General features: G+C 35.0%; 1 long non-coding RNA gene across 1 annotated transcript; it reads right to left on the reverse strand.

Annotated features, from left to right (window-relative positions):
• Window positions 1-1,969: 1,969 nt before the first annotated feature.
• Window positions 1,970-12,107, reverse strand: LOC108446585. The gene is made up of 6 exons (XR_001861803.1): window positions 11,037-12,107; window positions 9,892-9,936; window positions 9,257-9,315; window positions 6,646-6,758; window positions 4,547-4,696; window positions 1,970-3,720 (listed from the first exon to the last, which is right to left on the reverse strand). It is a non-coding gene; the product is annotated as an uncharacterized LOC108446585 (long non-coding RNA).
• Between the last annotated feature and the right edge of the window lie 7 nt (window positions 12,108-12,114).

Below are 12,114 nucleotides of genomic sequence, written 5' to 3' on the forward strand. Positions count from 1 at the left end.
GCTGAATCACTGTTTTTCTGAGTACAAGGAGCATGAGTAAATTTCCTTTAATCTCCCTTCCTACCATATAGTCTTACAGTTTCCGCAAGTTCCCCAGTATTTCAGTTACCTCAAGGCAGCTTATCTCTGAAGAGTACTATCCAAGATACACCTCTCTGCTTCTTATACTACCACAAGTTAGAAGATTGTTGGCTGTTCTCCAGAGTAAACCAAAGGAGATAAAATATGCCTGGATAATCATGAAAGTATTCAATTTTTTTCATTGTATCTGTTTTATACAACTGCATCATCACTGCTTGTCATTTATGTAATGGCAAGAGAACAATTTGTTGTGAAAAATATTGCATGATTTAAACAGGTGTTATTTCCATTAACAGTTCATAGAGATTGGGGGTGGGAAATAAGTCAAAAAGCTATGAACTTATAACTAAGGTAAAGTAATAATAATAGCAATAACAATAACAATAATAATAATAATATCTTTAACAACTGATTAGGACCGTTTAAAAATAATCTCTCTTAAAGGAAGTAAAATACACATTAATAATTCTTAGTTGGTAGACCTAGATTTACATTTTTCTGCAGGATATTTTTTTGTATTGAAAACTGTTGATCCATTAGCCCTGGAACTTTACTTCAATGAATTTTTATAATGCTCTTTCTAGGGCTTTTTGGTAGCAGCATCTTGAAAGCAATGCAATTCCCTATTGAAATTATATTTTTTAATATAATCTCCCCTATGAAGACAATATAATGTAAATATCTTATAGTTCCTGCTGCCTCTGCCTTTTCCTGCCAGAGCTATCGGGGTACCAGTTCATCTTTGTTACATTCCATGATCTCCCGTATATTGCTCTGGTCTCTGCATGCCTGCAATTTTTCACATTTTTCTGTGCATTGCTCTTTATCTTGCTCTTTACTTATTTTCAGCTTACATGTGCTCTTCTGTCTTTTTTTTTTTTTTTGCCTACTGTGCCCCATCTTTTCTCCCTTAAAGTTTCTGTTTCAGTCCCAATTGCCTGTCATTTATTTGCTTCCTCAAGTCTGCCACAGGCAGATATTCTTTAACACTTTAAGGTTTTCATTCTCCTTCCACTAGTTTTCTTTTCCTTTTAGTTCACATATCAGCATGTTTGACTCCTGCTCCCTGGATGTGACTTTCTATCCCACACTATAAAAATTAATATCGAATTTTTTTCAGTCTATATATTCATCTGTCTGCTGATACATTGAAACTTCCACTGTAGTACCCAAGCAAGGCTAAAGGAGAATTTTCTGAACAAAATCTATCAGTTAGACTACATCTCTAATCTGTATTTACTATGACTACTGTTTACTATGAGTTTTTCACACAACTGATCATGATTCGTTGTAATCACACAATAATACACAAATGATCATTATGTCAAATAGTGAGTGGAAGTATACATCAATGCTCTTTCCATAAAAATTTGGAAAGTTATTTTTCTTCTCAGAAAGACAAGAATTCTTTAGCACCTATGGCTTAAGTCAGCATATACAGCAGGTTTTTCTGCAACCATTATGACACAACTAATTTTGAGAAAATATATTATTCCCAAATAGACAAAGGAGAATCAAATAATGCAAGATAAAAACAATATATGAAATAAATTGTGCCTATACTGGTGAAAAAAGCAGATGATGAATACAAGTTAAATTAGAGTGTTCAGTCACAAAGTCAGTAATGGAGATGGTGGGAGGGTGAAGGAATTAAGAGAGGCAAATGAGAACAAGATTTTCTTTTTAATTAGATTTGGTGTGAGATAGAATATAGATAGGGTAGTATTACACCCTTCCACCAAATGTTCTAAATATTATGGATCATATAAATGAAGGCCAAGGGGCTCAAAATTTAGAAAATAGAAGTAAATTTAGGTATAATATTAGAGCAGTTGTAAAGGCCACATCTATTAAATAACAAAGCTGGACAAACTACTGAAAGTCAACAGTTTATGCAACAAATATTTTTATTTCTTTTCCTTTTGGGAATTTTAGGGGATTAGGATTTGATTTGCTTCAAAGTCACTGCTATAAAATACTATCTGAAAATTTTAAACTTTCAGAGTTACAAAGCCAGCTAAATCTGGGTTTGCAATTTCTTACGTCTATGATAATTTACCCTTAAATAAAGCAAGATTTCCTTTACTCTGTAATTTAAAAATATCACCACCACCCATTTTTTTCTTTTCCTTTGAATATTCTGAATGAGTAATCTAAAACCACTAAAATTAGTTCCTGTCCATAAACAGGATTTTGTACTTGTCTCTGATCTTATTGATATTTTCTTCCTCTATAGATTTTTAAGAACTACTTTTTCTTATTTTGAGGCCACATCATTTCCTTTGTAAATGTTTTTACTATGGAAAATCATAGTCTCAACTCTTGTTTCCTTTTGGAGTTTAGAAACAGACTCTTGTTTCCCATTTAATTTTTTATATTTTTTTACCTCTCTCTCCTAAACTATTAGCTCTACAGAAAGAAAAACAGCACAAAGCAGACATTTTTCTCCCTGACCAAATAAACTCAAAGATTTTTGCTTGTTTTACATGAAAACACCATCTCTGGAACTCAACAGCTTTTAGATGTTCCAAGGGTTTCTTCTTCCATCTAAATGTGGTTTTCAAGAGAAGTCATACTCAAGGAAATTTGAAAGATGTCAAACATCTGAACAAATTAAAATATAATTTTTGATTGATATAGACTTTAATTGTTTTGGATTGATGTCAGAGATTCAGTATTTATATAAACACATCATTTATTATATAAAAGCATAATGAGTGTTTCCATTATCAAAAATGAAGGAATATGTTCCTAAAGTTTCTTCTTTTTCTTTTTACTTGCTTCAATCTATTTTCCATTTCTGTTTCAACTTATTCTATTATAGGTCAGAAATATTCCCAGAAATTTTTATAAATATTTAGTAGTTTGGGGTGTTTTCTTCTTAGTTTCTTTTTTGTTGTTGTTGTTTTGTTTGTATGTTTGTTTGTCTAATTTTGTATATTTTTTTCAGTTGCTTGACCGTTGCTTGAGAGATGTAGATCATCTTTTTGCAAAAGCTGCCTTTACCAACACTGTCAATAGGATATCAGCAAACACTTTTAATCACGTGTTCAATGATGAGACTTGGTGTTAACTTTAAAATAACATTCCTCTGTGACTTTCATAAATGTAAATTTTAAAATTTTAACTCTTTCTGTGCCAGGCAGTTAAAGTGATCTTGATGATCATCTTTCTTTCTGTACCATATTTTCACTGTTTCTGGATGCATTTGTAAGAAATGAGAAGAAAGGCTTACTTTTGGTCAGTTTTCCTTTCTTGTTTCTTGCTTCTTGTTTCTTTGCTTCCCTTGTAAATTCTGAAAATTTCGGCACCTGGTCTTCTGATCTCAGGACTAGACACTATTAGTCAAACATTCATTTTAACACCAGATTCTAGGTCAAAAAAAGGTTTTTTTCTTCTGGGGAGATTGGTAGCAACATCTTATTTTTAAGTCTTTACTTCTTCCTTTGGGAACTGTAATCTGCTTCTCAGGATTATCTGGACGTTTTCACTCAAGCTCCCTGCTGTGGGAATTCATGCCTCAGAACACTGTCAATGCCCAGTAGAATGTGTGACTTCATCTCTGGCTGCAAAACTTTTTCAGCTGTTGTTCTAGAGGTCTCAAGTTCATACATTCTTTTGTGGGACTTGTGCTGTATGCTAAATAAGAAAAGTTGAGAAAGATATGGAGTTAATATTGTATAGAGCTTTCAGTGGTAAATTTTAGAGGTTCATTTCACCTAACATTTATGTGTTAGACATCTAAGTCTGAGCAGTTCACCTCAGGCTTCATTTATGGTTGTTGAAGATAAATATGCACTTCCAGAGGGTGACTGCTTTGATCTAATTTGCTTGCCTTTCATAGGGTGAGATTAATCTCTCTCTGGAGATGCCTGCTTCTTTTCATTGACGATAACACAGGCCCAAGATGACTAGTACAGCTCTAACCATTGAATTTTAAAGCACTGATGTTCAGGCAAACCAGTCCTCCCTGACATTTCTTTTATGACTGTCTGCACTTTGATATAATAACTAGTCCTTACAATTCAGCAAGAGTAGGGGATGTTAAATGTCTTTGAAGCCTAACTCTTCTGATTGCTTTAGATTTGCCATTTTTAGAAATAAATAAAATTTTTAAATGGTGCAGAAATATAGTTGCAATCATGGAAACGGATTGACTTCCGCAACTGGAGTGCCACAATGGATGACTAGAAAATTTTCAGAAGGGATAGGCAAGGAAGGAGAGGTGGTGGGGTAATTGTGCATGTTATGGAGTGTTTTGAATGATGGTGGTAATGATAAGGTTGAGTCTTTATGGGTAAGAATTGGGGAAAGGCCAACAAGGCAGATAACCTGGTAGGAGTTAACCAACCCAGACGAAAAGGCAAAAGACGACATACTTTTTATAGTTATAAAATATAAAATAATATTTTGTAAGAAGTCTCACAAAAGCCAGCCCTTTTCCCCGTGGTGGGCTTCAACTTACCAGATTTCTGCTGTAAAAACAGTACAGTGGAGAGGAAAGAGTCTGGGAGGTTCTCGCAATGTGTGGAAGGTTACTTCCTGAGACAGCTGGTGAGGCCGACAACTATGGAAGGTATTTCACTGGACCTGTTGTTTGTGAACAAAAGTTGTGCTAGGGGAGATATAGATTGGATATTAGAAAACATTTCTTCCCTGGAAAAGCTATCAAGCATTGACACAGGCTGTCCAGGAAAGTGTCTGAGTCACCAGGTCTGGAGATATTTAAAACATGTGCAGGTGTTGTGCTTAAGGACAGGGTTTAGTGGTACACTTGATAGTTTTATGGTTGGACTCAATGATCTTAAAGATATTTTCCAACCAAAATGATTCTTTGATTCTATATGGGGTTCTTTATTAACTTTTCTATTCTTGTTGTGTTTTATAAACTGTGTTTTTAAAAAACAAAACTAAAAATCTCACATACACACCCACATACCCACAAATGAGATACCCTCCCCATTCCAAATATCAGCTTGGGAACCTTTCAGAGGACAGATAGCACTTCTAGACTTTTATTTAATTACTTTCTTTAATCTTTTATTATTTTTTAAAATTTTGTTCATTTGTTCATTGGTTTATTTTAGTTGACAAGATTTATTGGGAATAGCATTCCTTAGGTATAAGGCTGTCTTTCTTGTCTAGTTAGCCATCCCATATGTACTGTCTTAAAGAGCAAATACTGCCTCTAAACCATTAATAGTTCCAATTTGCAAAGAGGTTTGAGATCATGAAAGGAAAGATGTTCTCTAATTATTATTATGAAAAAAATCAATATTTAACTATTTGCATATAGCTTCTACCTTTAAGGATATTTCTTAGGATAACCATAAAAATTTTCAGCGAAAGCTTTCCTAAGCTAAAGAATAGGATTAATGTAGCACTTCATACACTGTGTTACAAACAGTTGTGGAAGAGAAGACTTGAAAAAGCAGTAATTTAACCAAAGTAGTTTTTTTTCATTTAATAGCACTTTTACCTGGAAAATTAGCAGAAGAAAACTTGAAACAGGAAAACTTTATTTCAACATCTCCAGTACTATATTGGAATGTTGTATTTATTGCTATATGGGAATATTTATGAATAAATTCAAGAGAAACTATTAAAATGCCTCAGTTTCTTCTAATAAATATATAATAGCAGAGCCACTGAGGAGTTCAATGAATTACATCTTCCTATATCATGCTTCTAGGTGGGATTGCAATGAAAGAGGAGAAGAAAAATCCCTCTCCATTATCAGGGTAATTAGTTCTATAAATTCCTTTATGTCTTCAGTGAAGAAATGGGGTAATTACATTGTGAAATTTCATTTTCCTAAGGGGACACATTAATTTATGGGCACATGTAATACTTGTTTCAGCACAAGGTTTCCACATTCTGTACATGTACTTCATTATGTAGAAAAGAAATTTTAAAGCACACAAGATTCTATGTATAGTACATAGTGTGGGTTTTTTTTATTTAGGCAATGTATTTTTAGCAAATCTCTTTGATTCCAACCTTCATTAAGTACACTGTAAGACTTAAAACAGAAAAACAACTTCTTTTGCTTTTAATCCTTGAGAGAAGAAAATATTCAATTTCTACATACATATTAAAGTTCATAAAATATCATTAAAAGCAGTAAGTGTGGTGGCAATTTAATTATTACAAAACACTATGGGTAGAATCAGGGCCCATGTTTTATTAAATTTTATTTCATGGGAAATATACTGTGGTAATTACTAACACAGCTTTATCTATCTTTCTATTATTCAAAGAGTAATATCACCTCTGTTAAAGGTTAATAACATTATTATTACTTAATTCACTAGAATTTATTGAATAATTTGGGCACTCTGAGGTAGATAGCAGTCAATCTGAACAGACTGTTTTCTTATGTCTTCTTGTTATGTTCAAAATCTTGTGAATGGACAAAAAAAAGAAACCCATTACAAATAATGCTGTTTATGTCACCAAAATCTTAACAGTGCTACTCGAAAGTCATTATTAGGCTAGATCTGATTATTACAAGGAAAAAATTAATTGCAATGCAGTTAAAATGGTTGTGTACACATTCCTTACAGTCTACTCCTTTTCCTGGTGTCAGGTTCTCCCTCTTCCTGTTACTTGGTGGTTCTATAATAGCAGAAGTTGTGGGGATGCTCTGGTGAGTCATCTGTAGCTGGAGTCCTTTGCTGTGAGGAAAGTGATGCTCATGTTAATGGCTTCTTCCTCTGTCTAGGAGCCACTTGTGGTCCTTTCTATCTGTTTATTGACACACTTTTATGCTTTTTCTCTTTCTTCAAGAACTTACAGTTTCATGTTGTATCAAAATTACTATAAATTACTATATATGTTGCCCTTTATATACGTCATAAAAATATGTATTTATTTTCTTTCTGTTGACAAGATCAGTTTCACTCCAGGTCTGTATTTCTTTAAATGTCCATCACTAAATTGTTCACCGTTGTGGAGTCTCCAGTGCCACCCTGTGCCCTATCCCTTAAAGTCCCATTGCTGTACTTCTCTCTGATACATCCCCAGTTCCCACCTCTCAAGAATATTATTGTACCAGACCTCTATTCCTCTGCTCTACATCATTATTTTAGAGTCATAAGCCTCTCATTCTACATAGAAGAACTAATAACTCCTCTATATATAAAATTGTTTTTACCTTACAACAACAACAAAAGTAAAATAAATTAGACATAAATACCTGGTCTGTAAGAGAAATTGTTGTTACAGATAAACCAAGTCAAACAAAGCTGCAGGCAGATCAAGACAACTTCAGGCAGAGCAGACCTGACAAGCCTCAGCCCTGAAGCCAGGCAAACTCAGTACAGAGCTTACGGTCTATTACTAGCAAAGACAATATACTATCACCGAGCTACACAGTTACACCACTAAAGTTAGCAAATAACTCTGCCTGAAGTTCTGACTTCCCCTGGGAAGAAAGTAAGGTGGCTTTATGCCTCTGTGCACAATGAGCCCAAGTCTGTTCAATGCAGAGTTCCCTGTGCATGTGTGATAAGGCCGTTCTGTCAGATTTGGTGCACAGTGGCAGCTGGCTGCTATTTTCAACCTGGACACACAGACCCTAAAAGTCGTGTAGCTATCAGTGGTCTTTGGGGCAATGAGTGGTCAGGCTCTGACCACCAGTGGTCTTTCCTTGCAGCAGACTGTACATGCTGTTAAGATTCTGCCCTTACTGAGTAACATGATGGTTTTCAAAAGAGTCTGAATATAACCCCAGAAGCAGTTGTAAGAACGAATGGGACAATTCCCTCATCATTAAGTGCACACAAGTAAAACAGATGGGCAGTAGACTCAGGGGCTTTTTGAAGAGTCATCAGATTATTAGATTTTTCATCCTGTAAAGGAGTCAGTGGTGCACACATTTCTGGCTGTGTTCCTGCTTCCTAGCCCTTATTTGTATAGCTCTGCTCTCACAGTTGCTCAGGGGAAGACACCTCAGCAGTGTACTTTCTAAGACCATTTATTCCATCTGTTTTTGCAGCAACATATTTTATTACAATATATTATAATGCAAATGTCTTTAGCACTTTCCTCAGGTAAGCAGACAAAATTCACAATTTATCTTGGCAGGGAAATATGACCTTCTCTCAGGAGTTGGCTGTTGTAGTCACTGTTAGCCAGCACTACATTGCTGACCATCTTAAATAGGTACAACTGATTCCAGGAAAACCTCTTACTGAGAGCTAACCTGGGTATAGATGTGGAGTACACCCAGTAGCATCACATGGTTATAGCCTGCAGGCTTCTGTGTGCATCTGCACTGCATAAACACTGTATAACCAACATATTGATTCTGTCCTGTAAGGCAGATGACTTAGGAGAAGACATTCACGTACATGTATATCTTGTCTCATCCAGAACAGAACTGATAGGATGAATTATACCTTTATGTCTCCCTTTGAAATATCTTTAGATTATATTTAATGTTATGCATACTCATAACTGTCCTGCTAAGTCTTTTGCTGTTAGGTTACACATAGAAGAACCAAGGGTCAAGGTCAGTCACTTCCAAACTATTGTCATGCTGAAGTGGGAAATTGCTGTTAAATTTCTCCTCAAAGACCTAAGATGTAGATGCAGAGTTTGAATGTTTAATATTTTCATCAAGTGTGATTATTAGAGTATGGTCAGTAGAAGAGCAAATCACAATAAAACAGTTGCACTGAATCAAGAAATGGTAAAAGGACATGCTCTAGATTACTGTTGTGTATGACACCATATATAAAATGTAAGCAGTACTGTTGGCTGTACTTAAAAAATTAGATCACCATTTTATTGTGAGAGGCCTGATTGAGTGAATATATCAAGTTTCTACAACAGTATATCAGTCAGGACCTGTCACAGAGACAAAACATCACCCAGTTTAGTTTCCATATGTTGCATACATCCTGACAGGAGCAGAACCTCATACAGAACAGTTTATCACCTCCAGAGCCTCTACAATTTGTGACTGAATATGAATAATTCGGCCATGAGTAGTATACTCATGAACTATCCTCAAGAACTGAAAGTCTGAAGAAATCGCACCAGAATGGAATTATCCAAGGCTATTATTACAGATTCTCATTTCTAGTTAGAATATATTTTTGTTCTTGCTCCTAGAGGTCTTCATCTTCTGAATTTTCAACCATCAGTGAGTAATCGGAATGATACTCACCTGATCAGGGAAATAATTTTGCTTCTCACTTTTCAGATATATCTGATGTGTTATTAACTCTGTAATGAGAAAATAGCTTGCCTTTAACATTCTGTATATGTGAAACTTAGCATGCATCCGCCAAAAAAAAATTAGAATTTTTTTTAATGAGTCCCGTAAGTGTAATCTCCAAGATTTGCAGAATCTCATTTTTGTCCCTTAGTTACTCAAATTTGTTCTAATCAACAGAAATAGCTCTGCTTATTCCTGTCATAGAAGTATTCTTTGAGAAATAATGCAAATGTCAACTGCAACAGCGTGACTCAGAAGCGTGGGAGGCATCATCTCAGAAATGGCCCATAGCTATGAATCTTATTCCTGTAATAGAATAACTTTAGACATTGCTCTCCTCCACCTTAAGTCCAGAACTCTTTGTTATGGCTTGAGAGAGTGATGTTATAGGTAGTCTTATTTTTCATTTGTTTGGGCATTTTTTGTGGTGAAGGGAAATCTACAGTGGCAAAAGAGAGAAAACCAGCTCTACATCTATGTTCAAGCTAAGAAGATTGCTTGATTCTTCAAAAGGTTCAAGCTAAATGTCATTTCATTATGTCCCACTCAGGCATCATCTTGGGGAAAATGCTATATATGCATACCTTTTTTTCACCTTTCCTTCTCTTCTCATTTGCTCTTCATTTCTCCTTCGACAAATGGAAGACAGAATAATTTTATAGGTTTATCCAAACAATGTCTCTCTTAAAAGATTAGAAATGGATTCTACAGTAAAATTCATTCATATTTCATAATTATTTTAGTTTGGAATGTCAAGAATGTTAGAAGCTAAAACTGTTTCCAGGTAAGTCCTGATTAGATGTGATAATCAAAACAGTCTCACTGGCTAGTGCGTGTAGCTCTCCTAAACTTCTGTAAGTATTGTTTAGGAACTCTGAGTAAGATAGGCCTGAAATTATCATGAATAATGAGGAGCCTGAGCCTAGTTCACTAATTTCAACCACTGTCCTGAAAAACGTTGAAATCACTGATTTCCCAACTCATGTTGAGAATCAGAATATGACTGGGTTAGTACAAACCACTGTTTGTACATTTACTATTATTAAACACAATATGCATTGCAGAGATATCAAATGGGAATATGAATGTAGTTTGGGGGTTTGGACTTTTTTTAGAGTTATTCCCTCCTCCCAAATCCATTTGCAGAAGCAATTATATATAATATTTGTATACAAGGCAATCTTTCAACTGAATAGTTTGTTTTGTATGCTGTATCAGATTGGTCAAAATTATTTTACAGGTACTCTAAACAAATTGCTCAACTGCATTTTGGATCTGCTGGATTTGCTGCTGGCAATGATCTTTTCCATGGCTCCAGAAGCATTTGAGTTCTGTAACTTTCTGATTCCTAACTCAAGAACTACAGTTAGTTGAGAAGCTGATGCTGTTAATACTGACTCTGGGAAAAGGGCACAGAAGAAGAAATGGGTTTTTTTTCAGATACTGGGTCATCAGTTTGAAATCCAGTCTTGTAATTCCTTCAAGTACTGGCTGTTCCTAGTTCCTACAGCTAATGGGAAAAGGTGCACTGTAACTGTTAGTACTCCTAAGACACTCAGTCCCATGATGACAATTTTTGATTTAATGATCTAGCTTTGACAATCTACATTGTGCCCGTTGGCAATCCCCAGAGCTGTACACTTATCATGAAGTAGGTGTAGCAGCTGGAATGACCTTCTTGAAATGCATAAAATCTTAATCCACTTTAAGCAACTAAGAACAGTCTCACCTTTACAACTTCATGGGCTGGCTAGCAAAGCTGCTCAGTCTCAATGATCTATGTTGCAAAGAGATATGACAAGGTAAAAAACCAGTAAACATTGCTAGGTCATACGCCTTAACCACTGTGCTTCCTCAGAGCTCACACACTGGAGGTCAGAAATGAAAGCTAGAAAAGGCTAAATATAAATATGTTAAAGCATAAATAATTTATGCTACCAAAGCAAGAACATAATTAAGGTGACATTACGTTTCTTCCAGCCAGGAGGCATCTTTGTGAAAAGGTAAACAGAAAGTCAAGTGAATTTATCCACGGACAAAACTAACATGATCACTCATAAATATTTGCAAAAGGGCTCCCAAGATTGCTTACTGTGTTGTTATGCTGATAGTCATATGAGGAAGTTGCTAACAATATTGAAACAAAAAGATTTTATGAGGTTTACAGATGAGAGATTTACTTGTCAATGGGTATGAAGATCATTTTACATTTTGCTTTGATTATTTCTACAAAGTGTTTATTTCATGTTGTATATTTGTTGAGGTCTCTCTTATAAAAAATATTACATTTGAAATTGTTATTAAATCTAAATTTACTATAATGAAGTACCTACCTTGTACTGAATTTTTAAAAATAGTTTAGTGAGTGGAAATAAGTGGATTTTTATATAACTCACTCATTCAGCAATTTTGCTGTTAAAACCAAATAGTTATTCTTAGAATACTACAACTACAGATGTAATGTTTCATAAAGTTCTGGAAAGATGAAATTCAATAACCAAAAGCAAAACCAGAAGTCAATATCGTTGCTCCTAGTTATGTTGCTCATGAAGCTCTTAGTAATGGACTGAGGGTCAAACCGGAATAAAATAAAAAATATTGACTATACAGACAAGTTTGGATATTTTTGTTCTGTATTAGGCACTACTTTTTCTAAAAAAGAATTTGCTTCTTCTTGGTGAAAATAAATTATTTATGATGAGAGTGGTGAGATATTACAACTGGTGGTGGGGTCAGTGGCTCTGACCAAGGAAGAGGTGACCGGTCCGGGGAGATGGTCCCAAAAGGAATCGCCTTCCTGAGGCCCA

The sequence above is a fragment of the Corvus brachyrhynchos genome, unplaced genomic scaffold, assembly GCF_000691975.1.
Source record: "Corvus brachyrhynchos isolate BGI_N302 unplaced genomic scaffold, ASM69197v1 scaffold202, whole genome shotgun sequence".
Taxonomy (NCBI): Eukaryota; Metazoa; Chordata; class Aves; order Passeriformes; family Corvidae; genus Corvus; species Corvus brachyrhynchos.